The sequence below is a fragment of the Salmo salar genome, chromosome ssa01 (assembly GCF_905237065.1).
Source record: "Salmo salar chromosome ssa01, Ssal_v3.1, whole genome shotgun sequence".
NCBI classification, from domain to species: domain Eukaryota; kingdom Metazoa; phylum Chordata; class Actinopteri; order Salmoniformes; family Salmonidae; genus Salmo; species Salmo salar.
Genome location: NC_059442.1, coordinates 155,639,372 through 155,665,531, shown reverse-complemented (window position 1 = coordinate 155,665,531; position 26,160 = coordinate 155,639,372).

Here is a 26,160-nt window from a genome sequence, read left to right as displayed (position 1 = left end):
AATTTGAATTTTGATATTTTTGTTGTTTTGAATTTGCCGCCCTGCTATTTCACTGGCTGTTGAATAGTGTGTCACGCAGGTGGGGCGCTAGCGTCCCACATACCCCAGAGAGATTAAAGGTCTTGCTCACATCGGCTATGGAAAGTGTGATCACACAGTCATCTCGAACAGCTGGTGCTCTCATGCATCCTTCAGTGTTGCTTGCCTTGAAACGAGCATAAAAGGCATTTATTTTGTCTGGTAGGCTCGCATCACAGGGCAGCTCGCGGCTGGGTTTTCATTTGTAGTCCGCAATAGTTTTCAAGATCCTTCCATAACCGACGACCGTCAGAGCTGGTGTAGTAGGATGCAATCTTAGTCCTGTATTGACGCTTTGCCTGTTTGATGGTTTGTCTGAGGGCATACCATCAAACAGCGTCCGGATTAGTGTCGCGCTCCTTGAAAGCAGCAGCTCTGGCCTTTAGCTCGGTGCGGATGTTGCCTGTAATCCATGTCTTCTGGTTGGGAAATGTACGTATGGTCACTGTGGGGACGACGTCGTCGATGCACTTATGGATGAAGCCGGTGACTTAGATGGTATACTCCTCAATGCCATTTGATGAATCCCAGAACATTTTCCAGTCTGTGCTAGCAAAACACGTCATCTGACCACTTCTGTATTGTGCGAGTCACTGGTACTTCCTGCTTTAGTTTTTGCTTGTAAGCAGGAATCAGGAGGATAGAATTATCGTCAGATTTGCCAAATGGAGGGCGAGGGAGAGCTTTGTATGCGTCTCTGTGTATTGAGTAAAGGTGGTCTAGAGTTTTTTTCCTCTGCTTGCACATGTGACAGGCTTGTAAGAATGAAGCAAAAAGTTTGCCTGCATTAAAATCCCCGGCCGCTAGGAGCGCCGCTTCTGGATGAGCATTTTCTTGTTTGCTTATGGCCTTATTCAGCTCGTTGAGTGCAGTCTTAGTGCCAGCATCGGTTTGTGGTGGTAAATAAACAGCTACGAATAATATAGATAAGAACTCTCTTGGCAGATAGTGTGGTCTACAGCTTATCATGAGGTATTCTATCTCAGGCAAGCAATACCTTGAGACTTCTTTAATATTATACATCGTGCACCAGCAGTTATTGACAAATAGATACACACCCCTGCCCCTCTTCTTACCAGATGTGCCGATGCACGGAGAAGCCAGCCAGCTCTATGTTATCCGTGTCGTCATTCAGCCACGTCTCGGTGAAACATAAGATATTACAGTTTTTAATGTCCCATTGGTAGGATAGTCTTAATCGTAGATCGTCCAGTTAGTTTTCCAATAATTGCCCTTTGGCCAATAATACGAAGGGAAGTGGTGGTTTACCTACTCGTCGGCAAATTCTTTTAAGGGACCCTGCCCTCCTCCCCCTTTTCCTCCGTCTTTTGTTCACGCTGATGACGGGGATTTGGGCCTTGTCTTGACAAAGCAGTATATCCTTTGCGTCGGACTAATTAATTAAAGAAAAAATCTTTGTCCAGTTGGAGGTGAGTAATCACTGTTCTGATGTCCAGAAGCTCTTCTCAGTCATAAGAGACAGTAGCAGCAACATTATGTACAACATTAGTTACAAACAATGCGAAAAAACAAACAAAATTGCACAGTTGGTTACGAGCCCGTAAAACAGCAGCCATCCCCCCATGCAATCTCAATAATTTTGATCTAAGATAAAAAACCGATCCCAAATCAGCCCATTTACTCTGTGAAGTTTTATACATAATGCCCCAGTACTTTCCCAATGACTCTCATTAAAGGAACAGTTCAGTCAAAAACTTGATTTCCCTATTTTACATTTATTTATGTTTCCACACTGAGGTCGAAATAACACTCTGAAATTGTGAAAATTATGATAATGCCCTTTTTGTGTAAGAGCTGTACTTCTTCAGGATAGGGTCTATTTTCCTCCATTTCTGCCTGACTGACGTGCCCAATGTAAACTGCCTGTTGCTCAGGCCCTGAAGCCAGGACATGCATATAATGGGTACCATTGGAAAGAAAACACTCTGCAGTTTGTGAAAATGTTAAAATAATGTAAGATTATAACACAATAGATATGGTAGGAACATCCAAAGAAAAACCAACCAGAATATATTTTTTTGAGAGCCCATGCTATTCCAATGGAACATATAGTGAAATAATTCAATCTAGCTATGGCTTGCACTGGGTGTCAGTAGTCTTTGTTCAAGGTTTCAGGCTTGTTTCTTCCCAAACGAGGAAGAATTATGAGTTTTGATACAGGGACTCAGTGTATGTGCACGCGACGAAGAGGGCACGCAGCTGCTAATATCGTTTTCCTATTGAACATACTTCTTTCCGTAAGAAATATTATAGTTTAATTACATTTTAGGGTATCTAACAATTAAATAGAACCGTATTTTGACTTGTTTTAACGAAGTTTAGTGGTATCTTTTTGGATTCCTTTCTCTGCATGTTGAACGAGTGGATTACTCAAATCGATGGCGCCAACTAAACAGACTTTTTGGGATATAAAGAAGGATTTTATCTAACAAAATGACACTATATGTTGTAGCTGGGACCCTTTGGATGACAAATCAGAGGAAGATTTTCAAAAAGTAAGTGAAAATGTAATCGCTATTTGTGAATTTATGAAACCCGTGCTGGTGGAAAAATATTTTGATGTGGGGCGCCGTCCTCAAACAATCGCATGGCATGCTTTTGCTGTAAAGCCTATTGTAAATCTGACAGTGCAGTTAGATTAGCAAGAATTTAAGCCTTTAACTGATATAAGAAACTTGTATGTTCCTAAATGTTTAATATCCATAATTTTTATGATTATTTATTTGAATTGCGCGCCCTCCATTTTCACCGGAAGTCAAGAAAGTCCGAAAAAAAAGTTGCCGAGTGAGAATGATGTTTCACTTTCAGTCTTCTGCTGTGAATCATTCAAACATACACAGGTACAAGACTAAAGTTATATACAGTGCCTAGCAACATTTTTTGTTCAACTGTATCAAGTTGTTTGCTTTGGTAGCTATATTGTTAGCTAGGTAGCTAGCCAGAATGTTGATTAAAATTACATTTAAACTTAGACTACTGGTTGTCTGTGAGGTTCGTCCTTCAGCTGCTCGGAATTTGAGACAAAATATCCACAGGAAAGTAAGATTTAAAGTGGGCTTATTTTTTTGAAATATATCTTAGTTCTCCCTAAACAGCAGGAAGCAGTTTGTACAGTCAACTTTCCTGCCAGTTCTTGACTATGATGACACAATTTACCAGAATGTATCAGCCACTACTCTTAAACCTTTGGCTGTCGTCTACCGTAGCGCCCTTCGCTTTATCACAGGTGACAGTTTTATTACTCACCACTACATCCTGTATCAAAAGGTTGGCTGGTCCTCATTAAAGTCCCATAGGTCACTTCACTATTCTCTTTTTGTTTAAAAACTCTACTACACAAGCTTCTAACTTACCTAACTTTGTTGTTAAAGTATAAAAACACAAGTTACCAAACCCGTTCACAGGGTTGGTTAACTCTTGATGTTTTTCAGGTCTCCACTGAAACAGGTAAATCCACATTTAGTTTTATGAGCCTCACTGCAGGAAACATTTGCTTAACTCAAAGTAGACGAGCTCCCGGCGAGGATCTCCTTCCAGAGAAACATCAGGCACACTCCAGGTGTGATTGTGATAACGTGCAGAAACTCAAGTCCTTATATTTACCCAACCTAGAATACCTCACAATCAAATGCCGACCGTATTTCATATGACTATGAAAGCTCAGGCTTTGTGTTCAGATTGGTAACTAAATAATACTGCCTGGTCTAGCAGGTTTCTGACTTTGTTATTTACAGGCATACATTATCATACATTTTCAGGTATGGACTATCAGATATAAAATTATGTTCTATGTTTTCTCAATGAAACCTTAGGATTGTAAAATGTTACTTAGTCAACTTGCAAACAAGTTGATAAGTTTTAGCTACACAATTCTCTTCCATTCATGATCACCGTTCTTCTGTGCTAAAGGTCCATTCCTGAGGAAGGCCTGAAGGATGAGGAGGACCATGGTCATGGACTTCTTGGAGCAAGATGCTTTTGATGAGGAGCTACTTGAAGATGAGGATGAAGAGTATGAGACTGAGACACACACACACACAGGACAGACAGGTGAACATCGACAGGTAGAGAAGCAGCTGAACTGGTTCAACACTAAGCCTCCTAGGTTGATGCTGGTGGAGAAGGCTACTGTACATACCCAACTAGTTGTGCAGGTCATAGAAATGCTCTAGCCTGGCCCCAAATGTGTTTATGCTGTTGTGCTAACTCCTAATGTATGATAGTTGTTATGCATTGTTACCATAGGATTTAGATATACTGTATACCGTGTATAAGAGTTGGCAATATAGCCCCTACAGATCGAAGACCAGCTAACATTTGGCTGACTGTCAGAACAGAAAGAGTGAAACTTCAATATACTTGAAGATTACTCTAGAAATTGTTGGCTTGTTACAGAAAATATAAAATTGAAAATATTACGTTGATCTTTTGTGCGACACCTGAATTTGGGGGCAAGCGGTTATGTATGATGTTATGGTTATGATAGTGATGTAGGTCCTATCTTGTACTTTGTTTTCAGGTTTGAATGAGACAAAGTATTCCCCTAACTTTCAATATAGTTATTGCTTTTTTGATATTATATTACTTGTGTATATATTTCCTTATCATATGTAAGACATAATGCTTTCTGTAGTTTTTTATGTGTATAGTGTTCTATCTGGGTAAGAAAGTCTTATCATGAAGAATACTATAGAATTTTTGAAAAGTACGAACAGTCACTAAAACAGGTGTTCCTTATTTTGTAAGGATTCAGAATGGAAATACCTATTATTGTAAATGAGTTATACCTTCCAGAGCTTGAGCTGTAAAACAAGACCATGAAAATATACTTACATGCCATGATTTTGACTTTAATTATAACCTTGTTTACGATTTATTTATTATGTTATGTAAATCACTGACAAGATAATTTATACAGAAAACATTCCACCGTCTTTTTCTCAAAATTATTAAATCAACTTTGTGATGATACTGAAGATTATACCATGGGCCTGTCACGCCTGCTTCCCCTTTTCCCCCCTGGCGCTCAAGGGCGCCAGGCTGCCCTGCATTACACACTCCTGTCACCATCATTACGCACACCTGCCTTCCCTCGTCACGCGCATCAGCGATTTATTGGACCAACCTGGACTCAATCACCTGTTTATTACCTCCCCTATATTGGTCAGTTCCCCAGCTCTGTTCCCTGCTGCTGCATTATTGTCTTATGTCTGTGTACTACCCGGTTCTGACGTTGTTCCTGTCCTGTTCCATGTCTGTTCCTAATTAAATGTTTACTCCCCGTACCTGCTTCTCGACTCCAGTGTCGTTCCTTACAGGGCCTCCGCGTCACACGGTATAGGCCAGAATGGTCCACCATGCAAACAGACTGTTCTGGTTCTGCATCTTCTGGTGACCTATTGAAAATAGTACAAATGATAAAGCAAATTAACATGCGTGATGTATGCCTTTTGTTTTGATGACAATACAAAGTAGCCTACACAGCTGTGGAACTTTGTCACTTTAAGGGTCCAGCTCCAGCTCTTACAAGGTGTAAGGGGGTGGTCTCGCTGCGATTATATTAGCCAATCAGGGCTGTATATGTAAATATATTCAAATTTGTATACCCACAACCACACAGTCGGATTGAGCATTTCAGTGGCTCAAGGAGGCTAAGGAAAATAAATAATTAAAATATATTTTGGAGTTATATATAAAAAATAAACACACACAGTGATTTGTTAGACATAAATTTATGATAAAATAAATAAATAATAAAGACTTTTCTGGGGCTTTAAGATATTAGAGACATGCAAACAGTTTCATGACTATTAATGAACAGTTTCTCTCTCCAAGGGCATAGTCATGTGCATGTCTGAAACATGGTGTCATAGTGTGCATGCATAATAAATGGAGGTGCTGTTTCCACTGTGATAAACATGAGGAGAGGAGAGATGAGGAGTAACATTTTAATTGGAGAAGAGGAGCTGGTACCAAAACACCTGCAGAGAGAGGGAGGAAGGGGGGGTGAACATACGGCCCTATCAAAGTATGATCAAATTAAATTAAGTTTTATTCCAACACTAATGATATACTCTAATATAAAGTTGTAGTTCATTATCGCATGGAAACTAGTAAAGACATGGCAGAAGTGGCAATTGTCACAAGGGAACATTGCAGGCACTACAAAAGGAATTCTATACTTGTTCTTGCCTCATTAGAAATGACATAAACCATCATATTTGACGTTTTTTGTTTTGTCATCATTGTTCTCTGTCTTCATGATTATACATCATGTATTGGTTCTGGTGCATCGTTACACCTCTCAACAGATGACAAAGTAATACAAGTTTCACTCAAAAAAATTGACAAGCAGGTCACACACACATGCATTCCAGCATGCACACACACACACACACACACACACACACACACACACACACACACACAACACACACACACACACACACACACACACACACACACACACACACACACACACACACAGTGGATGCAAGGACAATGAACCCTAACTGGACTGAAAGTCAAAATACACATCTATTGGGTTAATCTACACGGTTTAGAGATGGATGTGATCACACCTTCACCATCACCTGTCTGTGGTGCAAATGTCTCGAAATCTATTATGTTTTTATCTTTCTCACTGTTTATTATTATTTTAAATGCTTTGAAGTTTGAACTGCATTTTTTTTGTAAGAAGTGTGCTATATAAATAAAATTTGATTTGGTTTGAAGTTTACTGAAATCATCTTTGACCATGAGAACCTGAAGTCAGAGGATCCTCCGCAACCTCTTCCATCATTTCAGTTTGAAGCGCAGAGCATTTTCAAACGTTATGTCCTCTTAGAACATGTTCCCCTGAAAATACTCCTAACCTATCAAGTTTACAGAACACATCTTCAACCATGAGGACTTGTAAAGTAAGAAAATCCTCTTCATACAACATATTCCTTTCTTTGGTATCTCATGTGGAAAGCATTATCAAACTGTAACCCCTCAAAACATATTCCTTCCATGTGTACAGTATGTGGAAAGCATTGTCAAGATACATTAGGCTATCCTTTCACAGAATATTCCTTTCATTGTTATCTGAACAGTTCTCAGGTTAACTAAACCCATGTTCAACCATGAACCATGAGGACTTATCATCAGAAGATCCTCTAGCCATCATGTTCCTTCATTGCTATCTTAAATGGAGAGCATTTTGAAACTCCTTGGGCTCTATTTTAACAGACCTAACACAATGGTCAATTTTTGCGCTGGCGGTAATTATAGGTTCAGCGGTGTGTCAGAAATATTTTAGCTATTTTCACAACCAGAATTAAGGGAGCAGTAGCTGGCTGTGGCATGAGAAGGCTGGGTATTGATGAATAAACAAGTTGTGGGTGTGCGAGGATTGGCCCCTCATTGGCCAATCAGAACGTGCTCCATAGTTAAATAGGTGGTTGCTTCAAGTTGTGTCTTTATGGTGTTTTATGTATTGCATTCTCATCAACTATCATATAATAAAAAATTCTGTTGTAGTGTCATGGAAATTCAGTACTGAGAGAGACTTGGTCTTGGTCATTTCTTCAAACAATCATCTTTATTTAATATTGATTAATTATTGCAATAATGAGACCGTCAGCCCACCAGTCTTGACTGTGTCACGTCCTGACCAGTAAAAGGGGTTGTTTGTTTTTGTAGTTTGGTCTGGGTGTGGCAGCGGGTGCTTGTTTTATGTGTTTCGTTTTTTTGGGGGTTAATGTTCTATGTTAGTCTATTTCTATGTTAGTTCTAGTTTTTCTATTTCTATGTTTAGTTTATTGGGTTGACCTTCAATTGGAGGCAGCTGTTCCTCGTTGCCTCTAATTGAAAGTCCTATTTAGTAGGGGTGTTTTTTCATGGGTTTTTGTGGGTAGTTGTTCCGTGTGTAGCTGTGTGCCTTACAGGACTGTTTCTCGTCGTCGTTGTTTTTGTTTAAGTATTTATTTTGGTTTTCTTCATTAAATAAAGATGAGCATACACATTCCCGCTGTGCCTTAGTCCCATCTTTACGACGAACGTGACAGACTGACTGTTATGCTGAGAGTCTAGCCTTGACAGACGATGCACAGTTTTTATATAGCTGATACCAAGATTGCTTAGGCAGTCACTTCTAACCTTCCCATAAGCCACCTTGGTTATCTACACAGGATGGTATTTTACTTAGTTTCCCAGATGCCAGGAAGATGAGACAATGAGGCATTGTTCTTAACTCTTCCAGGCTCTCTCTATCTCGAGTCACACACACCACATCTTGTCTATAGAATGCTGGCTTTTAGGTTTGTATCACCAACACAAATCAATTGTCAGCTTCAAGCTCTCTCTAGTAGAACCCATGTCCTCAACACCCAGACTAGCTGCAGGGTGCTAGAGTGGAGACCATAAAACACAGAATTATCAGGACAGCAATATCTTACTGTTCATTAAGTAAATCATTGTTACATATCCAACAAATAAGGTGAATACATAATTTTTCCCTCACAGAAGCCTTGTTCGTTAAATAGCCTGCCCCATATTTGCTAAATATTTTTGAAGATGTTTGCAGTCCTCATTGTTCTAATTGCATTGTTTCAATATGGAAATACATTATTAAACGTAGGCTATAGCATTCACACTGATATAGGGGCTAGGTCCACTGTAAATTGTAGTCTGGACATGCCAAACATAGTCAATAACCAAGATTTAGTTCACCAGGCCAGGGGCGTAAGAGTGACTCTGACATTGGGTTGGGACACATTTTGCTATGGGGATAATTTGTTTTTGAAAAACAGGTTTTAAATGCCAATTTCAAGTGACTTTTGAGAAAAGGATGCAGACAAATATTAATTTACTTATGGGAAAATGTACAAGGCTAAGGGGGGCCTTACAGAGGGGCACTAACTCTGGTACTGTCCAATCAGCCTTAGGGCCATGGCCATTCATACTGTACTGAATACCAGGTGACTGTTAATGTGGATATATTACATTTAACAACCATTTTGTACTCCTTCTCTGCTACTTTATGATTAATTTCCTAGTATTTTTCTCACTTCCCCTGTCAGGTTATTACTACTGCTACTCTACAAGCCGTATGATTGGAATCTAACGTAATATTTTCAACTTATAAAACAGTTATTATACTGTAATAATAACCAGCAACATACACAGTTAACAACTGGTTTAAATGTGCAATATACAGAAATCGCCCTGCCATTTACGGGTTGTAAAAATTCTAAAATGTTGCCAAATGTCAGTGTATGTGACAAAACAAGTAATGTATAATGTAGAGAATCATTGCCCCATAGCCATCATCATACCACTCTGCATCCCACTGCTGGCATGCCTCTGAAGCTAAGCAGGGCTGGTCCTGGTTGGTCCCTGTATGAGAGACAAGATGCTGCTGGATGTGTTGTTGGAGAGCCAGTAGGAGGCAGTCTTTCCTCTAGCCTAAATTTTCCCAACGCCCCGGGGCAGTGATTTGACCATGATTACTACAAGTTTAGATAGCTGGATAGACTAACTTACCAATCAAAGAAATGTTAGCCGACATGGGCTAATTGAATGACTGTCATTAGCTAGTTTTCCATCCAATGGGTGATAGATTTTCATGCAAATATTCTCACATCTGCATAATGAAAATATGTGTTTTTTTCCACCAAACTGACTTTATATTGCATTTTGAACTCTGAGTTAAATAGCAAATGTGCCTACTCTGGTCTTGGCACGTGCACTCCAGCCAACAGCTTGCAGACACAGTGCTGGTAGGCTAGTCTACATAATGATATTATTATTGATAAGAGCGAGAATATTTGTATTTGTCAAATGGCAGTGAAACATCGATCATCATGTCACCAGAATAAGACCCTCGATATTTATTGGAAAAGAGCATCATTTCCATGCACTTTTCACCACCCTATGAAGTTCATTATAACTTATTTCATCTGTAGTCAAATAAACTGCATGGTTTCCGAGTCGTAGTGGGGGAACCACACACCATATGACTCCAAGTTTACTTTATATCAATATTTGGGCATAAAGGCTTGTCCACCGCAATAAAAAGGCCCTCACTCACCCTCCATTTAGCAAATCAAACAGGAAGTACCAGTGACGCGTTCAATATGGAAGTGGTGCAGTGAAAGGAATGCTAAACTACAAGACTATTTCGCTAGCACAGATTGGAATATGTTCTGGGATTCATCTGATAACGTTGAATAGTTCACCACATCAGTTAACGGCTTCATTAATAAGTGCATCGATGACGACGTCCCCAAAGTGACCATACTGGATTACAGGTAACATCCATACTGACCTCCGACGAGCCATCAATTCAGGACTAAAATCGAATCCTCCTTTAAAAAAAATTACATTTTTTTACTGTGCCGGCTCTGATGCTTGATGGATGTGGAAGGGCTTGCAAACTATCATGGACTACAAGGGGAAACCCAGCCGAGAGTTGCTCAGTGACGCGAGCCTACCAGATGAGCTAAATGCTTTCTATGCTCGCTTCGAAGCAAGCAACACTGAACCATGGATGATAGCATCTGTTGCTCCAGACTGTTGTGTTATCTCGCTTCCATACCCGATGTAAGACCTTTAAACAGGTTAACATTCGCAAGGCTGAGGTGCCAGACGGAATACCAGGACGCGTACTCAGAGCATGCACTGATCAACTGGCAAGTGTCTTCACTGACATTTTCAACCTATCCCTGACCCGGTCTGTAATACCACCTTGTTTCAAACAGACCCCCCTAGTCCCCTTTCCCAAGAATGCCAAGGGAACCTCCCTAAATGACTATCGCCCTGTAGCAGAGGTGGGACCAAGTCACTATATTTAGAGTCACAAGCAAGTCTCAAGTTACAAGGTCAGAGTCTCAAGTCGAGTCCCAAGTAGAACGGGTCAAGTCTCAAGTCAAATCTAAGTTGTGCATTCTAAGAGCAAGTAAAGTTGAGTCGAGTCACACGTTTTCAAGTCAAGTCTCAAGTCAAGTAAAGTCTATACGTGCAATGACTTATTCAACTACAAATCTTTGTCTAATTATTAAGGCTACCAGACAGCCCTTTTGATAATTCGTTCTACTCTAATTGTAAAATAGGGACCTTGTAGCAGTTATAAGGGCATGAAATCAGCAGAAGGCAGGTTGACGTGCTCAGAGTGTAGATGTATTTAAAGGTCTTTGTGATCCAATGGTGGAATCGTCATATCATACAACATTTTCAAATAGATTTACTAAATATACATGGGCAAAAGCCCAAAAGAAATAGCCTCTGTATTAGGCTTAACATGTCCTATCTGAACAGACACAAGTAGAGGGCAAGACTTTATAGCCTCCCCTTGAGAAACCAAACCAAATCTGTCTGACAGGAGCTCAACAGGTAGGCCTACATAATATAAACACTTGGCCCCCAGAACCATACAATTATGCAATTGGCAATTACAACCAATAAACTGGTTCTACAATGTAAAAGACAATTTCCACATTAATTCTTACATTGGTAAATATGTCTTAATCAGACATAATTATTTTGAATGATATTTCAATAATTTTCTCTTATTCAGCATTCTGACTCCAAAGCATTCTAGAAAAATGACAGAGACATAGGACACAGACACACAGAACTCCAACATAACCCAGGAAATATGAGCAAAGGAAACCATACATTGAATTAAATAAACAGAACTTCTACCTCATGAGTCTTCGAAAAAGGTTGATGTGCACTATAAACAACGCGCCCACTTAGAGCAGGATAAGAAATGGTTGGCTAAATGAAAATGTATCGTAGACCTATCAAACATGAAACAGAAATGTCTCTGTGTTGCAGCAAATGGCACAGGGATGGAATGATGAAATGCTAGCAATTATTTTAGTATTAAATGCAATATAGATTTACGACATTGGGCCTGTGCATTTAAATGTGTGAAAGCAAAAGCTAACATTTCAGCAGAAAAAAAGCACTCTCCACTGGCGGGAGTTTGGAGAGCGTCTTCCCACAGTAGGCTAATAATTCATTCTAACAACGAATTCCAAATGCAAGATTCATAAGTAAATGATCAATTTCAAGTAATTGTTACACACTAAAAGACCAGTAGGCCTACAGTGGCTTGTGAAAGTATTCACCCCTTTGGCATTTTTCCTATTTTGTTGCCTTGCAATTAAAATATATATTTTTGGGGGTGTGTATCATTTGATTTACACAACATGCCTACCACTTTGAAGATGCAAAATATTTTTTATTGTGAAACAAACAAGAAATAACACAAAAAAAGCAGAAAACTTGAGCATGCACATCTATTCACCCCCCCAAATTCAATACTTTATATAGCCACCTTTTGCAGCATTTACAGCTGCAAGTCTCTTGGGGTATGTCTCTATAAGCGTGGCACATCTAGCCACTGGGATCTTTGCCCATTATTCAAGGCAAAACTGCTCCAGCCCCTTCAAGTTGGATGGGTTCCGCTGGTGTACAGCAATCTTTAAGTCACACAACAGATTCTCAATTGGATTGAGGTCTGGGCTTTGACTAGGTCATTCCAAGACATTTAAATGTTTCCCCTTAAACCACTCAAGTGTTGCTTTAGCAGTATGCTTAGGGTCCTTGTCCTGCTGGAAGGTGAAACTCCGTCCCAGTCTCAAATCTCTGGAAGACTGAAACAGGTTTCCTTCAGGAATTTCCCTGTATTTAGCGCCATCCATCATTCCTTCAATTCTGACCAGTTTCCCAGTCCCTGCTGATGAAAAATATCCCCACAGCATGATGCTGCCACCACCATGCTTCACTGTGGAGATGGTGTTCTCGGGTGACGAGAGGTGTTGGGTTTACGCCAGATATAGCGTTTTCCTTGATTTTCCTCGAACACCAAATGTGTTTGCTTATTTTTTTCTTTAAGCAATGGCTTTTTTTCTGGCCGATCTTCCGTAAAGCCCAGCTCTGTGGAGTATACGGCTTAAAGTGGTCCTATGGACAGATACTCCAATCTCCGCTGTGGAGTTTTGCAGCTCCTTCAGGGTTATCGTTGGTCTCTTTGTTGTCTCTCTGATTAATGCCCTCCTTGCCTGGTCCGTGAGTTTTGGTGGGCGGCCCTCTCTTGGCAGGTTTGTTGTGGTGCCTTTTTTAATAATGGATTTAATGGTGCTCCGTGGGATGTTCAAAGTTTCTGATATTTTTTTACAACCCAACAACTTTGTCCCTGACCTGTTTGGAGAGTTCCTTGGTCTTCATGGTGCCGCTTGCTTGGTGGTGCCCCTTGCTTAGTGGTGTTGCAGACTCTGGGGCCTTTCAGAACAGGTGTAAATATACTGAGATCATGTGACAGATCATGGGGCTTCATAACAAAGGGGGTGAATACATATGCACTCACCACTTTTCCATTTTTCATGTTTTAGTATTTTTTGAAACAAGTCATTTTTTTCATTTCACTGCACCAATTTGGACTATTTTGTGTATGTCAATTACATGAAATCCAAATAAAATACATTTAAATTACAGGTTGTAATGCACCAAAATAGGAAAAATGTCAAGGTGGATGAATACTTTTGCAAGGCACTGTATGTTAGTAATTGTTTCCCATTGCTGGCGAGCTCTCAAAGTAAACAGTTAATATTATTAATCACCAAACAATTATTGTATCGGCATGTTTATTTATTATGGCAATCTTTTCTCCCTACATTTTCATGTTAGAGCTGCACCCGAAACAATAGGTGTACAGAAAATCAGCAATCTGTTCGCTAGCTCACCCGACCTGTGTTGATTGACAGTTTGCTGCTCCATTCAGAGTGTGGAGTGTGCATTTCACTAGCAAATCTGTTGCAACTTGCAAGTTGTTTTTTTTACAAAAGGTGATGCTGTGGCTAGTCTCTGGCTGCATGTAGAATAATCCACATAGACTCCGCTACAAAATGAGTGACCAAGCATTACAAAACCTGGCCAGATAATTTCAAGCCATCAGTCTCAAGTAAAAGTCAAGTCTTGAGGCTCCAAGTCCAAGTCAAGTCTCAAGTATTTTTTTTTCTATCAAGTCGAGTCTCAAGTCATCAAAGTCATCAAACTCTGCAACTCAATACTGCAATACTTTGAAAGGCTGGTCATGACTCACATCAACACTATCCTAGACACCCTGGACCCAGTCCAATTCACATAGCTATCCAAAAGATTATGCCACAGATGGTGCAATCTCAGTTGCACTTCACACTGCCCTCACCCACCTGGATAAAATAAATATCTAAATAAGAATGCTGTTAATTGACTTCAGCTCAGCATTCAACACCATAGTCCCATCCAAGCTCATCACCAAGCTCAGGACCCTGGGACTGAACACCTCCCTCTGCAACTGGATCCTGGATTTCCTGACGGGCCGCCCCCAGGTGGTGAGGCAACAACGCATCTGCCACGCTGACCATCAACACAGGGGTACCTCAGGGATGTGTGCTTAGTCCCCTCCTGTACCCCCTGTTCACCCTTGACTGCGTGGACGCGAATGACTCCAACACCATCAAATTTGCTGACAAAAAGATGGTGGTAGGACTGATCACCAACAACAATGAGGCAGCATGTAGGGAGGAGGTCAGAGACCTAGCATTGCTTCTTCAACGTCAACAAGACAACGGAGCCGATCGTGGACTACAGGAAATGGAAGGGCGAGCATGCCTCCATCCACATCAATGGGGCTGTAATGGAGCTGGTCAAGAGCTTCAAATTCCTTAGTGTCCAGATCATTAAGGAATTAACATGGTCCACACACACCGACACAGTTGTGAAAAGGGCATGACCCCCTCATGAGGATGAAAATATTTGGCATGGGCCCTCAGATCCTCAAAAAGTTATACAGCTGCACCATTGAGAGCATCTTTAATGGCTGCATCACAACTTGATACGGCTAATGCAAGGCACCCGATCGCAAGGAGCTACAGAGGGTGTTGAGTACAGTCCAGTACAATACTGTAGCTGAGCTTCCTGCCATCCAGGGCCTCTATACCAGGCGGTGTCAGAGGAAGGCCCAAATAATTGTGAAAGCTTTCAGCCATCCAAGCCATAGACTGTTCTATCTGCTACCTCACGGAAAGTATTACCAGTGCAACAATTCTGGAACCAACAGGAACCTGAACCGCTTCTATCCTCAAGTCTGTATTGACACTTTTTTGAACTAACTGTCTTGTACTGACTCTATATGCACACACTGAACACACACACACCCACACACTCCCACACACACAACACATGCGCACACATGCATACTGACTCCACACACACACTCACACAGACACACTTTCGCACCCACCACATAAGCTGCTGCTACTTCCCCACATATGCTGCTGGTAGAGCTCAGTCTGTTGTCTACCCTGTTCCCTAGTCACTTTACCCCTACCTAGATGTACATAGCTATCTCAATTACATCGTACCCCTGCACATCGACTCGGTACTGGTACTCCCTGTATATAGCCATGTTATTTTTTACTCGTTATTGTTATCCGCTATTCACTATGTATTTATTCCTCGTGTCACTATTCCTATTTTTATTTGACCTTTTTTATCTTTGACTCTGCTTTGTTGGAAAAGGACCAGGAAGTAAGTATTTCCCTGTTAGTCTATATCTGTTGTTTTATGAAGCATGTGACAAATAAAATTGGATTTTATTTCAAAATGTGTTATCTGTACACACAGGTACCCTTTATCTAATTTGAGGCTTTGGTTGAAGATCTAAAAACAGAAATTGTCAAAAATATGCAAAACTAGAGAAAATCAGAAAGGGGGCAAATACTTTTTCATTGCACTGAAGTCCAAACTTTTCACAAACTTTTCACAAACTTTCACAAACTTGGACAAAAATAATGTTCAATATAAAAATAAAACGGGAATGACTGTTGACTACTGATTAGGCTACTGTGCGCCTCCGCTGTCAAAATAGAACTGTCTATTGGCATTATGTAATCTATCAATAAATCCATCAATAAAAACCCTCGCTAATGCGACTTAGGGCTTGATTAAATCATATCCGCTTTAGCCGACATCAGCATAGCAGTATAGCATATATAGCCAATACTTTCTCGTTGTGAACTTCTAACACGAGTTGTACGTAGTCACATGTATAGGATACACATAGTATATACAGTCCAACGAAGTGCTTGCAGGTTCCTTCTCGACAATGCAAATACAATAAGAAATAATAAAAGATAAGAATACGAACATAAAGTAGAATATAATGAACATTTTTGCATACATATCATTTTGGAAGGCACAATTTATAGTCTAATATTTACACATGTTTTGGAAAAGGGGGGATTAGGGGGCGAATGTTTAAATTGTGCAGTATTTAGAAATAGTAATAAGAGTCTGGTAGCAGAAATTATGGTGTCAATCAATCAACCAAAAATATTTATAAAGCCCTTTTTACGTAAGCAGATGTTACAAAGTGCTTACAGAAACCCAGCCTAAAACCCCAAACAGCAAGCAATGCTGATGTAGAACCATGGTGGCACAGAAAATCTCCCTAGAAAGGCAGGAACATAGGAAGAAACCTAGAGAGGAACCAGGCTCAGGGGTGGCCAGTCCTCTTCTGGCTGTGCCGGTGGAGATTGTCAGTTGGCTTTTCATAGCCGAGTATTCAGAGGTCAAAACAGCAGGTGTGGGAGAGAGAGAGAGAGAGAGAGAGAGAGAGAGAGAGAGAGAGAGAGAGAGAGAGAGAGAGAGAACAGGTCAGGGTTCCATAGCTGCAGGCAGAACAGCAGGAACTGGATCAACAGCCCGACCAGGTGGACGGGGAAGGCCAGGAGTTGTTAGGCCAGGTAGTCCTGAGGCATGATCCTAGGGCTCAAGTCCTCTGGGAGGAGAGAGCGAGAGAGAGAGATGGGAGAATTAGAGGTCACATACTTAAGATCACACAGGACACCCGATAATAAGGGAGAAAAACACAAGATAGAACAGACTGACCCTAACCTACAGCATATAGAGTATTGCAGCATAGATACTGGGGACCGAGATAGGATGGGTTGGGGGACACTGTGGCCCCGTCCGACGATACCCTCGGACAGGGCCAACCATGCAGGATATGACCCCACCCACTTTTCCAAAGTACAGCCCCCACACCACCAGAGGGTTATCAACAGACCACTAACTTATTAACCTGAGACAAGGCGTATAGGTCACAAAGATCTCCCCCACTACACGAGCCAGAGGGGGCGCAAGACCGGACAGGAAGACAACGTCAGTGATTCGAGTATAGCGAAAAAAGCCTGGCAAGACATGATGCACCCCTCCTCGGGGCGGCATGGAAGAGCACCAGTAAGCCATTGACTCAGCCCCTGTAATAAGGTTTGAGGCAGAGAATCCCAGTGGGGAGAGGGGAACCGGCCAGGCAGAGACAGCAAGGGCGGATCGTCGCTTCAGTGTCTTTCCGTTCACCTTCACACTCCTGGGCCAGACTACACTCAATCATAGGACCCACTGAAGAGATGAGTCTTCAATAAAGACTTAAAGTTCAAGACCGAGTCTACATCTCTCACATGGATAGGCAGACCATTCCATAAAAATGGAGCTCTATAGAATAAAGTCCTGCCTCCAGCTGTTTGCTTAGAAATTCTAGGGACAGTAAGGAGGCCTGCGTCTTGTGACCGTAGCGTACGTATGTACGGCAGGACCAAATCGGAAAGATAAGTAGGAGCAAGCCCATGCAATGCTTTGTAGGTTAGCAGTAAAACCTTTAAATCAGCCCTTGCCTTAACAGGAAGCCAGTGTAGAGAGACTAGCACTGGAGTAATATGATCCAATTTTGGGGTTCTAGTCAAGATTCTAGAAGCCGTGTTTAGCACTAACTGAAGTTTATTTAGTGCTTTATCCGGGTAGCCGGAAAGTAGAGCATTGCAGAAGTCTAATCTAGAAGTGACAAAAGTATGGATACATTTTTCTGCATCAGTTTTGGACAGAAAGTTTCAGATTTTTGCAACGTTACGAACATGGAAAAAAGTTGTCCTTGAAATACTCTTGATATGTTCATCAAAAGAGAGATCAGGGTCCAGTGTAACGCGGAGTTCCTTCAAAGTTTTATTTGAGACGACTGTACAGCCATCAAGATTAATTGTCAGATCCAACAGAAGATCTCTTTGTTTCTTGGGACCGAGAACTAGCATCTCTGTTTTGTCCGAATTTAAAGTAAGAAATTTGCCGCCATCCACTTCCTTCTGTCTGAAACACAGGCTTCCAGGGAGGTCAATTTTGCAGCTTCACCATGTTTCATTGAAATGTACAACTGTGTATCATCTGCATAGCAGTGAAAGTTAACATTATGTTTCCGAATGACATCACCAAGAGGTCAAATATATTGTGAAAACAATAGTGGTCCTAAAACTGAACCTTGAGGAACACCAACATTTCCAGTTGATTTGTCAGAGGACAAATCATCCACAGAAACAAACTGATATCTTTTCCGACAGATAAGATCTAAACCAGGCCAGAAGTTGTCCGTGTAGGCCAATTTGGGATTCCAATCTCTCCAAAAGAATGTGGTGATTGATGGTATCAAAAGCAGCACTAAGGTCTAGGAGCACGAGGACAGATGCAGAGCCTTGATCTGATGCCATTAAAAGGTACTTTACCACCTTCACGAGTGCAGTCTCAGTGCTATGATGGGGTCTAAAACCAGACTGAAGCGTTTCGTATACATTGTTTACCTTCAGGAAGGTAGTGAGTTGCTGCGCAACAGCTTTTTCAATTTTTTTTTTAAGGAATGGGAGATTCGATATAGGCCGATAGTTTTTTATATTTTCTGGGTCAAGGTTTGGCCACTTTTAGTGAGTTTGGTACACATCCGGTGGATAGGGAGCCGTTTATTATGTTCAACATAGGAGGGCCAAGCACAGGAAGCAGCTCTTTCAGTAGTTTAGTTGGCATAGGGTCCAGTATGCAGCTTGAAGGTTTAGAGGTCAAAACTATTTTCATCAATGTGTCAAGAGATATAGTATTAAAATACTTGAGTGTCTCCCTTGATCCAGGGTCCGGGCAGTGTTGTGCAGACTCAGGACAACTGAGCTTTGGAGAATTACGCAGATGTAAAGAGGAGTCCGTAATTTGCTTTCTAATGATCATGATCATCATCTAATTTCTAATGATCATCATCTTTTCGTCAAAGAAGTTCATGAATTTATCACGCTGAAGTGAAAGCCATCCTCTCTTGGGGAATGCTGCTTTTTAGTTAGCTTTGCGATAGTATCAAAAACACATTTGGGATTGTTCTTATTCTCCTCAATTAAGTTGGAAAAATAGGATGAACGAGCAGCAGTGACGGCTCTTCGATACTGCACGGTACTGTCTTTCCAAGCTAGTCGGAAGACTTCCAGTTTGGTGTAGCCCCATTTCCATTCCAATTTCCTGGAAGCTTGCTTCAGGGCTCGTGTATTTTCTGTATACCAGGGAGCAATTTTGTTTTTGTTTTTAGGGGTGCGACTGCATCTAGGGCATTACGCAAGGTTAAATTTAGTTCCTCAGTTAACTGGTTTTTGTATTCTGACGTCCTTGGGTAGGTGGAGGGAGTCTGGACGGGCATCTAGGAATCTTTATATGCCGGCTGTTGATAATCCTTGGTTGGAGTCTGAGCAAATTATTAGCTTTTGAGAGAGCAAACGTAATAAAATGGTGGTCCGATAGTCTAGGATTATGAGGAAAAACATTTAGATCCACAATATCTATTCCACGGGAGAAAACAACATCCAGAGTATGATTGTGGCAATGCATAGGTCCTGAGACATATTGAAAAAAAACACTGAGTCAATAATTGTTCTGAAAGCCTTTTGAAGTGGGTCTGTGGACCTCTACTTGTGAATACTGAAGTTACCAAAAAACATTATATCTGCCGTGACTATGAGGTCCTGTAAACATTAGCTATAAAAAGTGATTGATGTGTGTGTAGCATGAATGTATACAGAATGTGTGTGTGTGTGTGTGTGTGTGTGTGTGTGTGTGTGTGTGTGTGTGTGTGTGTGTGTGTGTGTGTGTGTGTGTGTGTGTGTGTGTGTGTGCTGCTGAACAATTGAAAAGTATGTGTGTGTGTGGATGAGTGTATATCTGTGTGTGTGAGTGAGTGCATGTGTGCTAAGGTGCGGAGAGTCAGTGCAGGTGGTCAGTCCAGTTCAATTGTTCAGCAGTCTGACTGCTTGTAGATAGAAACTGTCTCTGAGCCAGCTGGTATCAGACCTTAACAGCTCGTGTCTGGGGTGTGTGGGGTCCTTGATTTTGCTGCATGTCTACTTCAGCCACCGTTTCAAGTAGATATCCTGGATGGAATGTCCTGGATGTCCTGGATGGGTGGGAGCATGGTCCCAGTGATGTACTGGGCCGTCTTTACCACCCGTTGGTGGCCCTTGCAATTCCCATACCATGATGCAACCAGTCAGGAACCTCTCAATGGTGCAGCGGTAGTATTTGGAGAGGACCCGGGGTGGCATGCCAAATTTCTTCAGCTGCCTTAGGAAGTAGAGACGCTGTTGTGCCCTCTTGACAAGAGGGGTGGTGTTGTTGGTCAATGTCAAGTCCTCAATGATGTGGACACCGAGGAACTTGGTGCTACTGACTCTTTCTACTGCAGTCCCGTTGATGTGGATCGGTGCATGTACCCTTCTCTGCTTTCTGAAGTCAACAATCAACTCCTTTGTCTTGCTGACATTGAGGGAGAGGTTGTTGTCCTGGCACCACAATGCCAGTTCACTTACCTCCTCCCTATTTGCTGACTTGTCGTTGTTGGTTATCAGACCTACAATGCTGTGAAAAGTATTTGCGCCCTTTCAAATGTTCTCTACTTTTGCATATTTTTGAGGCTGAATGATACATTGATACATTCAGAATAAAAAATATGCAAACATTTAGAAAATCAGAAAGGGGGCAAATCCTTTTTCACAGCACTGTACAACCATGGTGTTGTCAGCAAACTTGATGATGGAGTTGGTGTCATTCAAAGCCACACAGTCATAGGTGAACAAGTCCCGTGTGGCTCAGTTGGCAGAGCATGGTGTTTGCAATGCCAGGGTTCTGGGTTCAATTCCCACGGGTGACCAGTATGGGGAAAAAAATGTATGAAATGTATGAAGTCGCACTGGATAAGAGCATCTGCTAAATCTAAATAAGCTGAGGACACACCCTGGGTGGCCCCAGTGCAAATCCTCACAGCCTGTGGTGAGGAAGTCCCAGTTGCAGAGGGTGGTTTACCAGACTCAGGGCTCTGATCTTTGTGTCTAGCTTGGAGGGAACAATAATGCTGAACCATAGTCAATGAACAGAAGTATCACATAGTTCCTCTTGTCCAGATGTGTAAATAGAGCTGAAAATGTAATCAGTAGGCAAATTGGAGTGGGTCCAGTGTGACTGGCAAGATTGGTTTTGTAAGAAACATTAGTCAACTTACACACACACTTACCCCACCAGACATGCCACCAGGGTCTTTTCACAGTCCCCAGGTCCAGAACAAATTCAATGAAACGTACAGTATTATACAGAGCCATGAGTGTGTGGAACTCCCTTTCATCTTATATAGCACAACTGAGCGCACTTCATGATGGCGGTGCAATTTTACAATTTTCAGTGCATTGGAATGGATTTAGCTTCAGCTTTATCATTTCACTTCCTGTTTATAAAGCAGGTCTCTAATGTTAAGAACTAATGGTTCTACATGTTAATATTTGAGTCATTTAGCAGTCTTGCTCAAGGGTACATAGACAGGTTTTTATCTAGTTGGCTCTGGGACTCAAACCAACAACCTTCCGGTTACTGGCCCACCACTCTTAACCGTTAGGCTACCTGCTAGAATGATTCTAGTTGGCTCTGGGACTCAAACCAACAACCTTCCGGTTACTGGCCCACCACTCTTAACCGTTAGGCTACCTGCTAGAATGATTCTAGTTGGCTCTGGGACTCAAACCAACAACCTTCCGGTTACTGGCCCACCACTCTTAACCGTTAGGCTACCTGCTAGAATGATTCTAGTTGGCTCTGGGACTCAAACCAACAACCTTCCGGTTACTGGCCCACCACTCTTAACCATTAGGTTACCTGCTAGAATGATTCTAGTTGGCTCTGGGACTCAAACCAACAACCTTCCGGTTACTGGCCCACCACTCTTAACCGTTAGGCTACCTGCTAGAATGATTCTAGTTGGCTCTGGGACTCAAACCAACAACCTTCCGGTTACCGGCCCACCACTCTTAACCGTTAGGCTACCTGCTAGAATGATTCTAGTTGGCTCTGGGACTCAAACCAACAACCTTCTGGTTACCGGCCCACCACTCTTAACCGTTAGGCTACCTGCTAGAATGATTCTAGTTGGCTCTGGGACTCAAACCAACAACCTTCCGGTTACTGGCCCACCACTCTTAACCGTTAGGCTACCTGCTAGAATGGGGGAGCATGAGACCCGCATCTTGCTGCAGAGGCAGAATGAGCCAGAGATTACAGTACATAGAGAAACATTATATGTTGTATTTAATTATTTGTTACAGCATGTTTACATTCAACACGTAGCTATATCAATACATTGTGTTGCTAGGGTTGTTGTCGTTAAGTCCAAACTAAACATTTTATTTGGGGCAACACTGTAGCCAGGTTGTAACTTTTAGTTTGGATACAACAAGTTTGTGTCCAAACTGAAAGTCACAACAAAAGACATATTTTGGATGAAAATTTTGCCAGGAAACGAACTTCCCTAACAAGGAAAGTTGTATATTTTTTCATTTTCTTACACAGGGTGAAGAAGTTTTGATTTTGAAAAATTGATGTGAGAACGTTTGAGTCTCCATGGTGATGCAATGGTTCAGTATGAGGGTTGTGTCTTGGGTGTACCTGCAGGTACCTGAATATCTTACGGCTATCATAAACACAATCAACAGGGAGGAAGACACTGGGTTTGCACACTGGCTAAAATCCCTAATTGACATCACAACTGTGAAATGTTCTGTCCCAGACCAGGAAATAACATTTGAACCCTTAACCCTAACCCTAGATTCATAGGAATACCTATGTAAGAATGCTGTTTATTGACTATAGCTCAGCATTCAACACCATAGTACCCTCCAAGCTCATCATTAAGCTCGAGGCCCTGGGTCTGAACCCCGCCCTGTGCAACTGGGTCCTGGACTTCCTTACGGACCGCCCCCAGGTGGTGAAGGTAGGAAACATCACCTCCACTTCGCTGATCCTCAACACTGGGGCCCCACAAGGGTGCCTGCTCAGCCCCCTCCTGTACTCCCTGCTCACTCATGACTGTGTGGCCATGCACGCCTCCAACTCAATCATCAAGTTTGCAGGCGCAACAGTTGTAGGCTTGATTATCAACGATAAAGAGACAGCCTGCAGGGAGGAGGTGAGGGCTCTGGTAGTGTGATGCCTGGAAAACAACCTCTCACTCAACATCAACAAAACAAAGGAGATGATCGTGGACTTCAAGTAACAGCATAGGGTGCATCCCCCTATCTACATCAACGGGAACACAGTGGAGAAGGTGGAAAGCTTCAAGTTCCTTGGCGTACACATCACTGACAAACTGAAATGGACCACCCACACAGACAGTGTGGTTAAGAATGCGCAACAGAGTCTCTTCAATCTCAGGAGGCTAAAGAAATTTGGCTTGTCACCTAAAACCCAGATGCACAATTGAAAGCATCTTGTATCACCTGCTGGTACGGCAACTGCACCACTCGCAACCACAAGGCTCTCCAGAGGGTGGTGCGGTCTGCCCAATGCATTACCGGGGGCAAACTACCCACCCTCCAGGATACCTACAGCACCTGATGTCACAGGAAGGCCAAAAAGATCATCAAGGACATCAACCACCTGAGCTACTGCCTGTTCACCCCGCTATCATCCAGAATGCGAGGTCAGTACAGGTGCATCAAAGCTGGGACCGAGAGACTGAAAAACAGCTTCTATCTCAAGGCCATCAGACTGTTAAACTGTCACGATTCCTACCGACGGTGGCGCCCCCTCCTGCTCGGGTGGCGCTCGGCGGTCGTCGTCACCGGCCTATTAGCTACCACCGATTCCCTTTTTGTTTTTCCCTTTTTTTATGTTTTCTCACCTGCCCTGAGTTAGGCAATTAAGAGGGCTATTTAGTTCAGCTGGCCCGCACCCTATTGCGCGGGATTGTTTTTCTGTGTGTCGACTGAGTTTTGTTCGACTGTGCTTGTCGATTGTATTTTTCCCTGTTGTTGGGAAACCTTTTATTTTGTACATGTGGTTTATTAAAATTACCACACAGTGTTCGCTGCTTCCTGCGCTTCTTTCCGCCACACAACAGACAAGCCGTTGCAGAATCCCGCACCACAAAGAGCATGGAATCAGCGGGAGCAGCGGGCACTCCACTACCCTCGATGGAGGAACGTGTCCTGCATAATACATCGGTCCTGCATCGCATCGGATCCGCCATGGACCAGATGATGGAGAGGATGGACAGATGGGAGAGGAGTGGTATCCTCTCTCCACCTACACCCCCCACGATACAACCATCTCCTCCTCCTACGACGTCTGGCTCTGGCGCGCTTCGCCTGGCACTCCCGATGGAGTACGATGGGACGGCGGCTGGGTGCAAGGGGTTTCTTCTCCAGTTAGAGTTGTACCTGGCCACCGTCAGACCTGCTCCTACAGGAGAGGAGAGCGTGAGTGCCCTCGTTTCCTGCCTGACGGGCCGAGCTCTGGAGTGGGCTAATGCGGTCTGGAACGCTCCAGACTCGGCGAGGGACCACTACCCAGAGTTCACCCGCCGCTTTCGGGCTGTTTTCGATCACCCCCCCGAAGGTAGAGCGGCGGGTGAACGGCTGTTCCACCTCAGGCAGGAGACGAGGAGTGCTCAAGACTTCGCGCTGGAGTTTAGGACCTTGGCTGCTGGAGCGGGGTGGAATGACAGGGCCCTCATAGACCACTACCGGTGTAGTCTCCGGGCGGACGTCCGCAGGGAGCTGGCCTGTAGGGACACCAATCTATCCCTGGACGAACTCATCGATATGTCCATACGGTTGGACAATTTGCTGGCTGCCCGCGGGCGTTCGGAGAGGGTCCTGCCCGTTCCACCCCCGTGCACCCCCGCCCCTACCCCTATGGAGGTAGGGGGGGCCGTGCCAAGGGGTACCGGAGGAGGTGGCTCCTCCTGCACCAGCTGTGGTCGGAGAGGACACACGGCCGACCGGTGCTGGAGGAGCCAGTCTGGGAGTCGAGAAGGCAGGCAGAACACTTCTCGGTCACCTCAGGTGAGTCAGCACCAGATTCGCCCAGAACCCCCTGTTGGTCATGTGTTTTTGCCTGTTTCATTTTCTAAATTTTTTCCCTCTTCCCAGTATAGGGCGCTAGTCGATTCAGGCGCAGCTGGGAACTTTATGGACCGTGGACTTGCCATTAAGCTGGGCATTCCACGGGTGCCGATAGATTCCCCCTTCCCCGTGCACTCCTTAGATAGCCGACCATTACGGTCAGGGCTAGTCAGGGAGTCTACAGTGCCGCTGGACATGGTAACGCTGAGGAATCATAAGGAAAGCATTAACTTTTTTCTTATTGATTCACCTGCGTTTCCGGTGGTGCTGGGGGTCCCCTGGCTGGCTGGCTGGTCACAATCCCCTCATTTCATGGAAACAGGGGGTTCTCCAGGGGTGGTCGGAGGAGTGTTCCGGGAGGTGTCTAGGAGTTTCCATAGGTGCCACGTCGGTGGAGAGTCCAGACCAGGTGTCCACCGTGCGCATTCCCCCTGAATACGCCGATTTGGCGATCGCTTTTTGTAAAAAGAGAGCGACTAAATTACCACCTCATCGACAGGGGGATTGTGCGATAGATCTCCAGGTTAATGCTGCGCTTCCCAGGAGTCACGTGTACCCCTTGTCACAAGAGGAGACGGCGGCTATGGAGACATACGTCACGGAATCCTTGGGACAGGGGTACATTCGGCCATCCATCTCACCCGCTTCCTCGAGTTTCTTTTTTGTGAAGAAAAAGGAGGGAGGTCTGCGTCTGTGCATTGATTATAGAGGTCTAAACGCGATCACGGTGGGGTTTAGTTACCCACTACCTCTTATCGCTACGGCGGTGGAATCATTTCACGGAGCA